Source organism: Empidonax traillii, unplaced genomic scaffold (genome assembly GCF_003031625.1).
Source record: "Empidonax traillii isolate 1590-97213 ecotype Southwest subspecies unplaced genomic scaffold, ASM303162v1 scaffold55:size2822071, whole genome shotgun sequence".
Classification (NCBI taxonomy): domain Eukaryota; kingdom Metazoa; phylum Chordata; class Aves; order Passeriformes; family Tyrannidae; genus Empidonax; species Empidonax traillii.
Window position 1 is genome coordinate 269,860 of NW_020955248.1, and position 10,833 is coordinate 280,692.

At 40.5% G+C, this 10,833-nt stretch overlaps 1 protein-coding gene across 1 annotated transcript in view; it reads right to left on the reverse strand.

Moving 5' to 3' along the window:
- The window catches only part of GRAP2 (GRB2 related adaptor protein 2), a 40,509-nt gene extending 37,517 nt beyond the window's left edge, over window positions 1-2,992 (reverse strand). The window contains exon 1 of the mRNA XM_027879568.1: window positions 2,890-2,992. The gene's annotated coding sequence lies outside the window, so the exon portion shown is untranslated. The remainder of the gene's footprint in view (window positions 1-2,889) is intronic.
- Between the last annotated feature and the right edge of the window lie 7,841 nt (window positions 2,993-10,833).

Sequence of the window (10,833 nt, forward strand, 5' to 3'; positions counted from 1 at the left end):
CTCTGTACTGTAAGATGCACTGAAAAAGTGCAGTGCAGCCATACCTGGAGATATTTAAAAGGAATGGGGTACCAAAATGCATAAAACTGCGTTCTTGGGGGAGCAGTTCATTTCTGCAGATTGTCAGGTTAGTTTGGCTGGTACAGCTTAAGTGCTTCTGTCATCCCAGTGTCATCACACTCACGTATATGGGCCTGATTACAGTTATAAAGTGAAAGCATTCACACTCACCTGTCTTAAAGGCAAATGAGCAAAATACCCATCTGTAGGCAAAAATGTCTGTAGACATTAAGATGAAAGGCTTGTGCAGGAAAGACAGTTACTGCCACATAAATCCTGATGGTAATATACTTCCTTTCCTGCTGCCCAAATATACAAAGAATGGTGGGAAACGAAGATGAAAAGACTAAGAAGACTCCTTCAACGGAGTTGCAGAATAAAGATTTTTGAAAGATATCATGGGATTTATGGATAAAACTTGTGCTGACTGGAAAATGGCTGGTAGTCAGCCCTGAGCTTTAGATCAAGTGTGTGACAACCATTATATTGAATCTGTATGTGGCACTTAGGGACATGGTTTAGGGGTGAACATGGCAGTGCTGGCTTAACGGTTGGACTCAATGATTTTAGAGGTTTTCTCTAACCTTAATGATTCTATGATTCTATATAGCCATTTGAGGAACTGAAAGAAGATAGAATTGTTACGTTCTTCTTAAACCAAAAGCAGACTCTGGAGAGAAGGCAGAAAGGTAGTGGAAGTTGGGGCCTTATTATACTGTAAAAAACCTAAAGAAACTAAAATGAGCCCCAAAACCACAGACATAGCAACAGTTGGTAGCAATATTTCCTTACTTGTCAAACGTATGGCATTTTATCAGCCCCAGTATGTAGGATCTTCTAACTAATATCAGAGACTGAACTTGCCAGGGAGTGTATTTTAAGGTGTATATGTATATACATATCTTACAGCTCCACTAAGAGGAGAATTTCAGGTGAAAATACTGTTAAGGAAAGAAACATAGGGAAGGGAATGAAGACCATCTTCATTATGTCAGATAGTAAAAATAAACCAGAAGAGAATGTCTACAGCAGTAGTTCCAGATCTGTAGCTTAATAGCAACCTCTTGCCTGCTAAAATTTTAGACATTGCTCGTGGCTAAAGAGAGCTGCTGTCAAGCTGCAAGTTGATGAGGAGAGCAAAGTATAACATTGTGCAGAGGACATTAAAACCTCACTGCTGTTGCCCTTGAATCAGCAAAAGTGTAGGGCATTCGTGTATGGTTACAAGAGTAGAATGTAATCACGAGGGAAAAAAAGAAATTCCATGTGAACAGGTAAAGGAAGACAAAGATGAAGAGAAAAATAATGGCTATATCTTATAAAAACCAGACAAGCTTGCAGACACGCTACACTTTATGCAAACTAATGTAAGAAGGTGTAAGAGATCAGGACAAACAACTAACTTGAGCAGCAGAGCCCTGGCTTTCTGGAAGTTGCCTGTTTTGCCCAGGCAAATCCTTCAGTCTTAGTTTAGGAGATGTGTGCAGAAGGGAGTGGTAGAGAGGAAAGTAACTCCAAAATCCAGACAACAAAACAATGCTAAGTTTAGATGTGTACTTTCACATTGCATCTCCATCCATCTCCAGGTTATTCTGTCTTCTTGATAAAAATGGGAATGACACAACCTGCTATTTTGTGCTTAATCTCTTATCTGTGTGATTGTCAAATTAGAATGTAAGAAAGAAATGGAAGTAAATGTCACTAAATAGGAAAGTAAAGAGAATTGCTTCACTGCAACAACATTTTTTCACTGAGCTGCTATTACGGAAACATGCTTTCTCCATATCTGTTCCACAACTCATTTTGCCATCATATCATAACCAGAGTTTATGTCCTATTTGGAAACCTGTGAGAAGAGGCTAAAGCATGGGCCTCTCTCTCTGCCTCTTTCACGTGAATGGCTACATCACCTACAATCTTCCACACCAAAACATAACCGATGGGCAACTCTTTCTTACGCCAAAACCCAGCTCTTCCTGTCATGCCCATTTACTAAAACTCAGTCATTATAAAACCTTTTTCACCAGGCAATTATAAAAGGGACAGATTATCCCACTACTGTTGAAGGGAGTTTAACTGTTTTTTCTAAGAAAATTTTGTACTGATAGGATGCTACCAAAATGTGTCTTATAGACTGATGTCCTTTCGCTCCTACAAGACAACTATTATGAACTTTATGTACACAAACACACATGAAACACATACGAAACACACACAAGACCCTGCCATTCAGCTCTATAGCACTCCAGTCTAAAGAAATGTCTCATAACAATATTGCATATTACGCTTACAATACATCAAAAAGTTTTACATGGACATTAAAAAGCAATCGAGGAAAAATTACAAGCATGCCTGACCCCTTCAGAAACCACCACATTCCACAGAAGACACCAAAAGGAGGGTCAATGATGCCAGATGTTCAGTTGCCAGAAGCATTTTTCTTTCTAGGCATCTTGCCCCTGTTGATAGGATCACAATGGGTGTCTCAGAGATACAATAGTCTGATCTCTGCCAGAGCAACCTTAAAGTTTCTGGGGATCTGGATATCTCTTTGCTTTGTACTTCTGACTAATAAAAAGAAATTTCCCCATTCATTATTTTCTTTGTTCTGTTCCAATAAATACACTCCTCCTGAGCACAGTCCTGATCCCCCACTGACAAAGAGAAAAACCTGATGCACCTGCAGTGGAAAAGAAAACACTGAATCTCAAGCCTTGCAGCTAAGGTCTTATTTGTTTAACTCTCCAGAAAATGTGATACTAATTTACTCAACTTATCTACCCTTAAAACTTCATAGTGAAAGAAGCAAGCAGCCAAGCAGATCTGTACCTTTGAGGCAGGTGTTCGCACTTTCCTGTTTCAGGTTCTGTGATGAAACAAAGCGGTGGGCGAATGGCACAAGTCTCATAACAACCTGTCTTCAGCACAAATGCTTAGCAAGGACCAAGGTCTGCAGAGCCATGTGGGACACACAAGTCTTCACCCCAGCATCTCAGCCTCTCCCTCCTGAAGCACAGCCAATCAAGCCGATAGGGTGCAAACCACAAACCACGCAGGAACTTGCAGGCATAGCAGCTCACCGAGCCGGGTGTGGGACTCAGCTTAGAGCGGTTTTATTCTTTTACTGTGAGGGAAACTGCTCTAGAGCAGTTTGAATGCTACAGCTGTGCTGGGGCACCTCGTAACTTGCTCAGTCCTGAGTTATTTAATATATCTATCTGGAAAACAATGGCACCTTTGGACGTAAGATCCCCAAGAGCAAGCCATCAGAGGTCTCCTAAAATGCACCCTCTTTTCTGTTATGAGGGGACAGCGGTGGCCATAAGCTATCAGCATCTGAATTCGTGGAGCACCTCTCCTGCTACACACACCATTCGATGTGACAGAATCTATGGGTGTATATGCCACAGGGCACCCACATGTGAAGATGCACTTGGATCTCCGTAAGCAAACACAGGCGAATGCAACAGTCATCTTGTGCCTGTGTAGGCACAGACCAAGAGAGTTGATATATCGAGTGTCCAGGATTTCATCAGATTGAGCGATTAGTGTGAACCAGGGGGCTGTCTTCAAGCTGTGAGAAAAAGAGTTATGAAAGTCTGATTCTTACAAGAACACAGAAAAGGCACGTTTGCCTATTTAGCTGTTGCATCAGTTGGGTCGCTAGCAGGGTTGTATTGCAGTGGCCTGGACAAGAGTGACTGCGGTCTGCCCAGAAGACTGATGATTTGTCTGGGCTGTGCATCCTTTCAGATGGTAAAATCTATGGTAGTATCTCATGGATATGAGAATAGAACTTTCTTCTCCTTAGGTGAGCAATGGCTGAAGAGACACTGCTGGGTTACCACACTGAACTGCTCCCCCGCACACCCCTACAGAAAATTGAAAGGGTCTCCCATTCCTCACAGCAGGGCCTGGAAGCCAGGGAGGGGAGGGGCCTGATGCATGATTGACAGCCCCTCTGGATGCAAGCGGCCTACGGGAGAAGGGAGGGCTGGTTGAGTGCAATCTGATTTGATTAACAGAGAAAGGGGCGGGGCATTTGCAGGTGTTTGAAACAGGGCAGCAGTTCGAATTTCCCGGGGTGGGATGGGCGGAAAGACGGCAGGGAAGTTAATCCAAGAATCACTGCTGTTCCCACTGAGGGGAAGAGGGGATAAGTAGGGAGTGATCCTGGTGATGTGAGTCCATCCACCTGTACCTCATGGTATATCTTACTGAGGTGTATATATATATATATATATATATATATACAAACAAGTTGTATATGTATATATACATTAAGGGGTGTGTGTGTATATATATATATATAAGTAAAACCTCACGGAGGCGTTAGAGTTACCCGTGCACTATGCTCATCCTGCCCCTGCTAGAGCTTGGCCTCTGAAAGGCTGTTTCCTTCCACCTTTTCTTCCCTGCCCTGCAGAGCTCGCATCTCCTGCCTGAGGGCTGCCAGGGATCAGCAGGGTCGCTGTGGAGGAGGAGCATGGGTGGCTGGAAAAATGATTGCTTCTGGAGAGCAGAAAGCCCCTGGCCTTAGGAAACACAAGCCCTTGTCCTGGCCCATGGGCTGCTGGGTGCAGTGCCTGTGGCTGTTAACATGAGGCATTTCAGGGAAAGTAAAAAGGAGTTGACATCAAGTTAAATTTCTCCCTGCAGTCACCACTCTAGGACCACTTAAAATCATAGCCTAAAAACATCATCTAAATTCTGTCAGGGAGCTGTAAGCCGTGAAAGGGCCATTTGCTGCAGCTGAAATAGATTCATAAATTATCGAGTTCTTGAGCCGGTGAGATTCACATGCCCTGAGTTCTTGAGGCCACTTTTCTTGACTTTGTACTGTTTCTTTGAGTATGGTTCAGAGCCTGGCCAAATGGTCCGTGCTTTTTCTATCCTATTGCTAAAAAGCACCAGAAAAATATTTCAACTCCTAATTATTGTTGACTTTGTAAAACAAGCAGCCAGATTGCTCAGGTTCAACCTGTTTTTCAAAAGAGCACAGGTGTTACGAACAGAAATGGGAAAAATTTAATTGATAACACTGAACTATCTAATATTGAAAAAACTATTCTTAACTATATCTTTTGTCCAAAAAATTACAGAGAACAATTAAGGTGTTTTATGAATTGCTATTAAATTACTCTTTTGCCATTTTTTATGATTTAAGTACTTCCAATATGAAATGTTCTGATTTCTAGCTAAAACTAGCTCTTTATCTCAAAATCTACTGTAATTTGAATAAAAGGGTAAAACCACATTAAAAATATAAAATGATTTGGGGAAATGCACAACTGTCCATTTGGCTTAAGATAAAAAATATTTTTTCTTTTGCATTAGGGACATCAATCTTGAAAGCAAACTAAAAATCAGTTATATATGCAGCATTGTAGCATTAATCACATGGAGCTGGCTGAAGAACAGAGACATAGAATGCAAGAATCAAATGCTGATGTCTTGTCTACTAACATTAAGACCTATACAGCGTTCAGCTTCATTTATATGGCACAATTTATCTGACATCATCTGACAAACAAAAGTGAAAGACTGGAAATGAATGCATGGCTATATCCAGGCTTAGGGCTTTTATTGTCTCAATGGATCAATTTGAATATTATTTAAATACAAACATCTACCAGATTTTATGTTTCAGGTGTTTTTTTNTTTTTTTTTTTTTTTTTTTTTTTTTTTTTTTTTTTTTTTTTTTTTTTTTTCTATGTGTGTGTTTTGTTTTGATCACAGGAGGATCTTTTAGGCTAATAACTTGTTTTAATTATGATTCAACTCTTTTGACATAATGCCACCAAAATACTGGTATTGTTTTGCTATGCCATTTAGTACGTTCTTTTTATACATCTGGAATATTCCTGAGCTCCTGAAGTGAGGGGGAAGGGTATGCTAGCACTGTTTATGTTGTTCTTTTTGTGTGTGTATAGAACTTCAAGCTGTCACTCTTGGACTTTTCACCACTTACTAAAAACAAAGGAAGAGAAGAAAGCATCGCATACCCATCAAAATCCTAGACCTACAAAATACAAACCATGTGGGAACCCAGATAAGGAAAACATGGGTACCAAGTTTTCCATAAACCAAGGTATGATTGCAGGAGGATTAACTAGTCAGCTTGTAAAAGAAAGCAAATCAATGTATGCTGCCATATAACCAATGTCACAGTGCCTGTCTGACAGAGAGAAACATACAAAGGGAAAAGAGGAATCTCATGATTGATGTTTTTTAATAGCTTCATTGAAACACATGACAAAATCAGATTCTCTCAGCTGGAGACAGACATATAAATGGACTCCATCTGAAGTGCAAACAACAAAAAGACACGAGGAATTGTAAAACACACAGCACCCTCCTCATAAAGATCTCAATTTCTCTCTGTTCCGAGTGTTTGCAACTGTCTCTCCCTGTGAAATCTTAATTAAACCAGTATTTTTCCCATTTAAGTAATCTGAAAATGTATGTAGTCTGATAAAAAGGTTAATTAGCTCTATTCTTTAAAAAATTGAAAAGGTACCATTTTGATCTTTTGCTTGACATTCATGCCTATCCTTCCATTAAAAACATTTCTCAATCTGGACTGTGGTAGCTAGCAGACAGGAGAAACATAAGGGGGGATGGAGGGAGTGGCCTCAGATGTAAACCAAATATTTATTATGAGTTTTAATATTTTTACTTTTTGTTCTCCTAAAATGTACTACAGATTGTTTTCCTTCTTGAGGGTAGGTGTGTTTTCCAAGGCTTGAAATCAAATTGATACATGATGAAGATGGACCTTCTCTGGTAACTTAGCTGGGAATTACGCAGAAATCTATCCAGCCTGATACTAACCAATAAAATCAAGGGATAGGAACAGGAACATTGTAAAAAGCCATGAAATGACAATTCACAGGCATCGTTTAAATCATTTGGAGACTGCATTCCCTTTTTATGCTATTGCTGCATTGACCAAAATGCACCTCCTATTGAGTGTACCAGCTGTGAAAGATGACAGATCCAAGCTGATTGGCCTAGAAAAACTGTTGTTACTGTTTAGCAGAGCAATTCATAGACAAATGGAAGCTCTTGTTTTGATTCCTTCACCTCTCTGCTCTGGTTTAGAGCCCTTCAACAATTCCTTAGACAGAGGGGTTGCAATAGTTGACACAAAACATTTCCTTCCCTTCTCCCTAGTTGCAGATATTGTCCTTTTGCTGTAAGGTAACTTTCACTGGCTCTGACACTGGCATTTGGATCTTATTCAAAATGCTACCTACGTTAGCACCAAAGTGAGTAAATGCGGTGGTTTAATAGTTGAAAGTGTTAGGCTATGTTTAAACAAAGTTACTGAAAAATAAAATTATCCATTTCTTCTTTTACTTGCTAGGGCTTTCAGTGCTCTGGGTTGACTATTCACTGCGTTTTCAACTTGTAAATGTCAAAGCACTTAATTATTATCGCATACCTTATTGAATAGAACCAAGCCACTTTCCTTCTAGTGTGATACCAAACTGTACTCTTGCCAAAAGGAGAGACTAGGCATATTTTCTGTATTTTCTTCTTGGATCTGTTATGGTTGCTGTATTTTTGGTTAAGGTCAGTTGAATGGGACCAAAAAGTTATTGCAGAAAGTAATCTCCTGTTCATTAATTTTGCTACCACGGAATCCTGATTTTGGCTGCCTTACACAGATGAGAAATGGAGGATGAAATTATTTCTGTCTCTGCTTCTTTCTCCAGAATTTTAAGTGAATGATATCACAGAATCATAGATATCGTGAGCATTTCTGCCAGCTCCCTTAGTATCCTTGAGTAGATACCATCCAACTCTGAAGACTTGTGTGTGTCTAAGTGGTGACAGGTCACTGACCATTTCCCCTGGGGTTATGGGGGGCTTCATTCTGCTCTCTGTCCCTGATTTCCAGCTCAGGGGTATGGGTACCTGCAGACCCATAAAAAGGTAAAGAAGGCATCAAGTACCTCAGCCTTTTCGTCATCTTTTGTCACTATGTTTCTCTCTACATCCAACAAAGGCTGGAGATTCTCCTTGGTCCTCCTTTTGTTGCTGATGTATTTATAGAAACATTTTTTATTGTCATTCATGGCAGTAGCCAGATTAAGTTCTAATTGGACTTTTGGCCCTTCTAATTTTCTCCCTACATAACCTAACAACATCTTTGTAATCCTGAGTTGACCACCCCTTCTTCCAAAGATCATAAACTCTCCTTTCTTTCCTGAGTTCAGCCAGACCAGTCTTCCTCCTTGCTGGCTTGTCTTTCAGCACATGGGGATGGCCTGCTCCTGCACCTTCAAGGTTTCCTTCTTGAAGAATATCCAGTCTTCCTGGACTCCTTTGCTCTTCAGACCTGTCTGAAGGAACTCTGAAAACTCTTATCATTCCATGATCTCTGTACCTGGGATGACCTCCAACCATCACATCACCCACCAGTGCTTCTCTGTTCACAAACAGCAGGTCCAGAGCGTGCCTTCTCTAGCTGTCTCCCTCACCAGCTGTGTCAGGAAGTTCTCTTTCACACACTCCAGGAATCTATTTTCAGCAGACATCTGGTAAGTTGAAGTCCCCCCCAAGAACAAGGGCCAATGATTCTGAGACTTCTCCCATCTGCTTATAGAATAATTTCTCTGCCTCTTCACCCTGGGTGGGTGGTCTGTAACAGAATCCCACCACGATATCAGCCTTGTTGGCCTTCCCGCTCATCCTACCCATAAACACTCAACCCTATCACTGCCATCATTAAGCTCTAGACAGTCAAAACATTCCCCAACATACAGGGCAACCCCACTGTTTCTCCTGCCTTGCTCATCATTCCTGAGGACTTTATAGCCATCCCTTGCAGCACTCCAGTTGCGTGAGTCATCCCACCCTGTTTCCGTGGTGGCAGCTATGTCACAGTCTTCCTGCTGCCCATTGGCTTTCAGCTCCTCCTGTTTGCTCCCCATGCTGCATGCATTGGTATAGATGCACTTCAGTTGGGCTATTGCTTCCACCCCTTTTTTTGGGACAAGCCCTAATTCCTAACTCACGTTTGAGCTGTTTTATTTGCAAAGTGTGTTGAGGTTTTTGCTTTGGGGAATGAAATAAGCACCACGAGAAGTGTCTGGCATCACTTCCTGGCTCTAGATGCAAAGTAACTATTTACCTATGGCACATGAAGAACGTTATGAAAAATATTTTGAGGCCAAAGTAAAAGTCAGAAAAACAGCCTCTAACAATTCCTAGGGCCCCCCAAGTTCATTAATGTGAGAGATCAGTGAACTAACAGCAATACATAAAGTTTCTCTTTCTGAGATGATGGACATGGAATGCCACTGGATGAACATCTGCAGAAAGAACTGGAGGCCTGTGTTTAAGTGCCTGACATGACTTTTATGAATAATGGATCAGAGAAAGTCAAACGCCATTGTCAACAGGGCTTCTTCAACGCCGAGGCACTGAAGAATTTTCAGTATCTGTAGAACTGAAAGGAATCCAGGATGGCTTGAAAAGGACTGTCAATTAAAATTAGTAAGCTTGGGGTGGATTATTTAAGCTAATTGCTCAAGAAAAAAAATAGTAAGTAATTATAGCTGCACAAAGCAATCAGAAAAAAAAAATTTTTCTAGGTTATTTTCAGAAAAAGTACTTAAAAATATCAACAATACAAGTAAGAACTTGGGAAAATTGACATCACTGCTGATTTTAGGGTTATATATCAGTGGAAATATTTTTGAATATGAAGACAGATGAACTGAAATGCTGAAAATTGAAAAGAAATTGGCATCCATTTGGCATATCTGAAAATTAGTGCCTTGAAAGTAAACAAGACAAACAAGTATTTCCTGAGTATAAAATACATACTAAAACTGCTGTTTACATTACTGTCCTATACCTGTATTTTCCTAGATTATTGAAGGGAACTGAACCAAAGGCAGTTAGAAGGAATTTTTGTGTATGAATTCCTAGTTATATGAGTACTAATATGAGAATAGGGTAGTTATTGTGGCTGCCTGGTGCACGGAGGGCCCAGACAGCTTAAGTTACTAACCAGCACTCCAGGTGTATGACAGTTGGGAAACGAGTGCTGAAGCAGTTTCAGCCAGCAGGTTTGCTCATTCTGCAGCTCTGACAGATGCCACCCGCAGAAACAAGTCGGTTTTCAAGCAAAAGTGATGACTTTTGCCAAGAAGTCATCCTAAAGATGCCATCGTGCACAGAAGAGCACTACAGTGGTGTACAGAGTCAGGCAAAAGGCCCACCTGGCCCAGTGACCTTTAGCTAAGAGGACAATAAGATCCACTTAGTGCCAGTAACGTCTTTGTACAGAAAATGAACACGAAGAAAGGAAACAAAGCAAGCCTTCTTGACATTCCTCCCAGGAATTCTTCCCTGCAACAAGCCTGACTTGACTTGCTGAGCCAGAGATTGTATTTGAAAAGTTATACTTAAGAGACATTTATTTCCCGGACATTTGTCTATGCTTTTTGCCCTTTACTACATTCTGTGGCAATAAATGCCACAATTTACTCAATGTATAGTATGGAAGAACACTTCCTTCTTTTTCGTTTAAAACTACTACCTGATAATTTTAATAATGTAAGTTTGTTCCTCCTGGAGAAGTTAGGTTACACTAACTTACTGGACTTAAGTCAGTAATCCAATGAAGTTTACACTTCGAGACAGTACTCAGTGTTTATCACTCAAATATCTTCACCACTGACATTTAAGTAACCTTTTCTATTTCATAATTAATAAAATTGGTGGAGAACGTTGGTAGTTTAGGAAATATGTAGC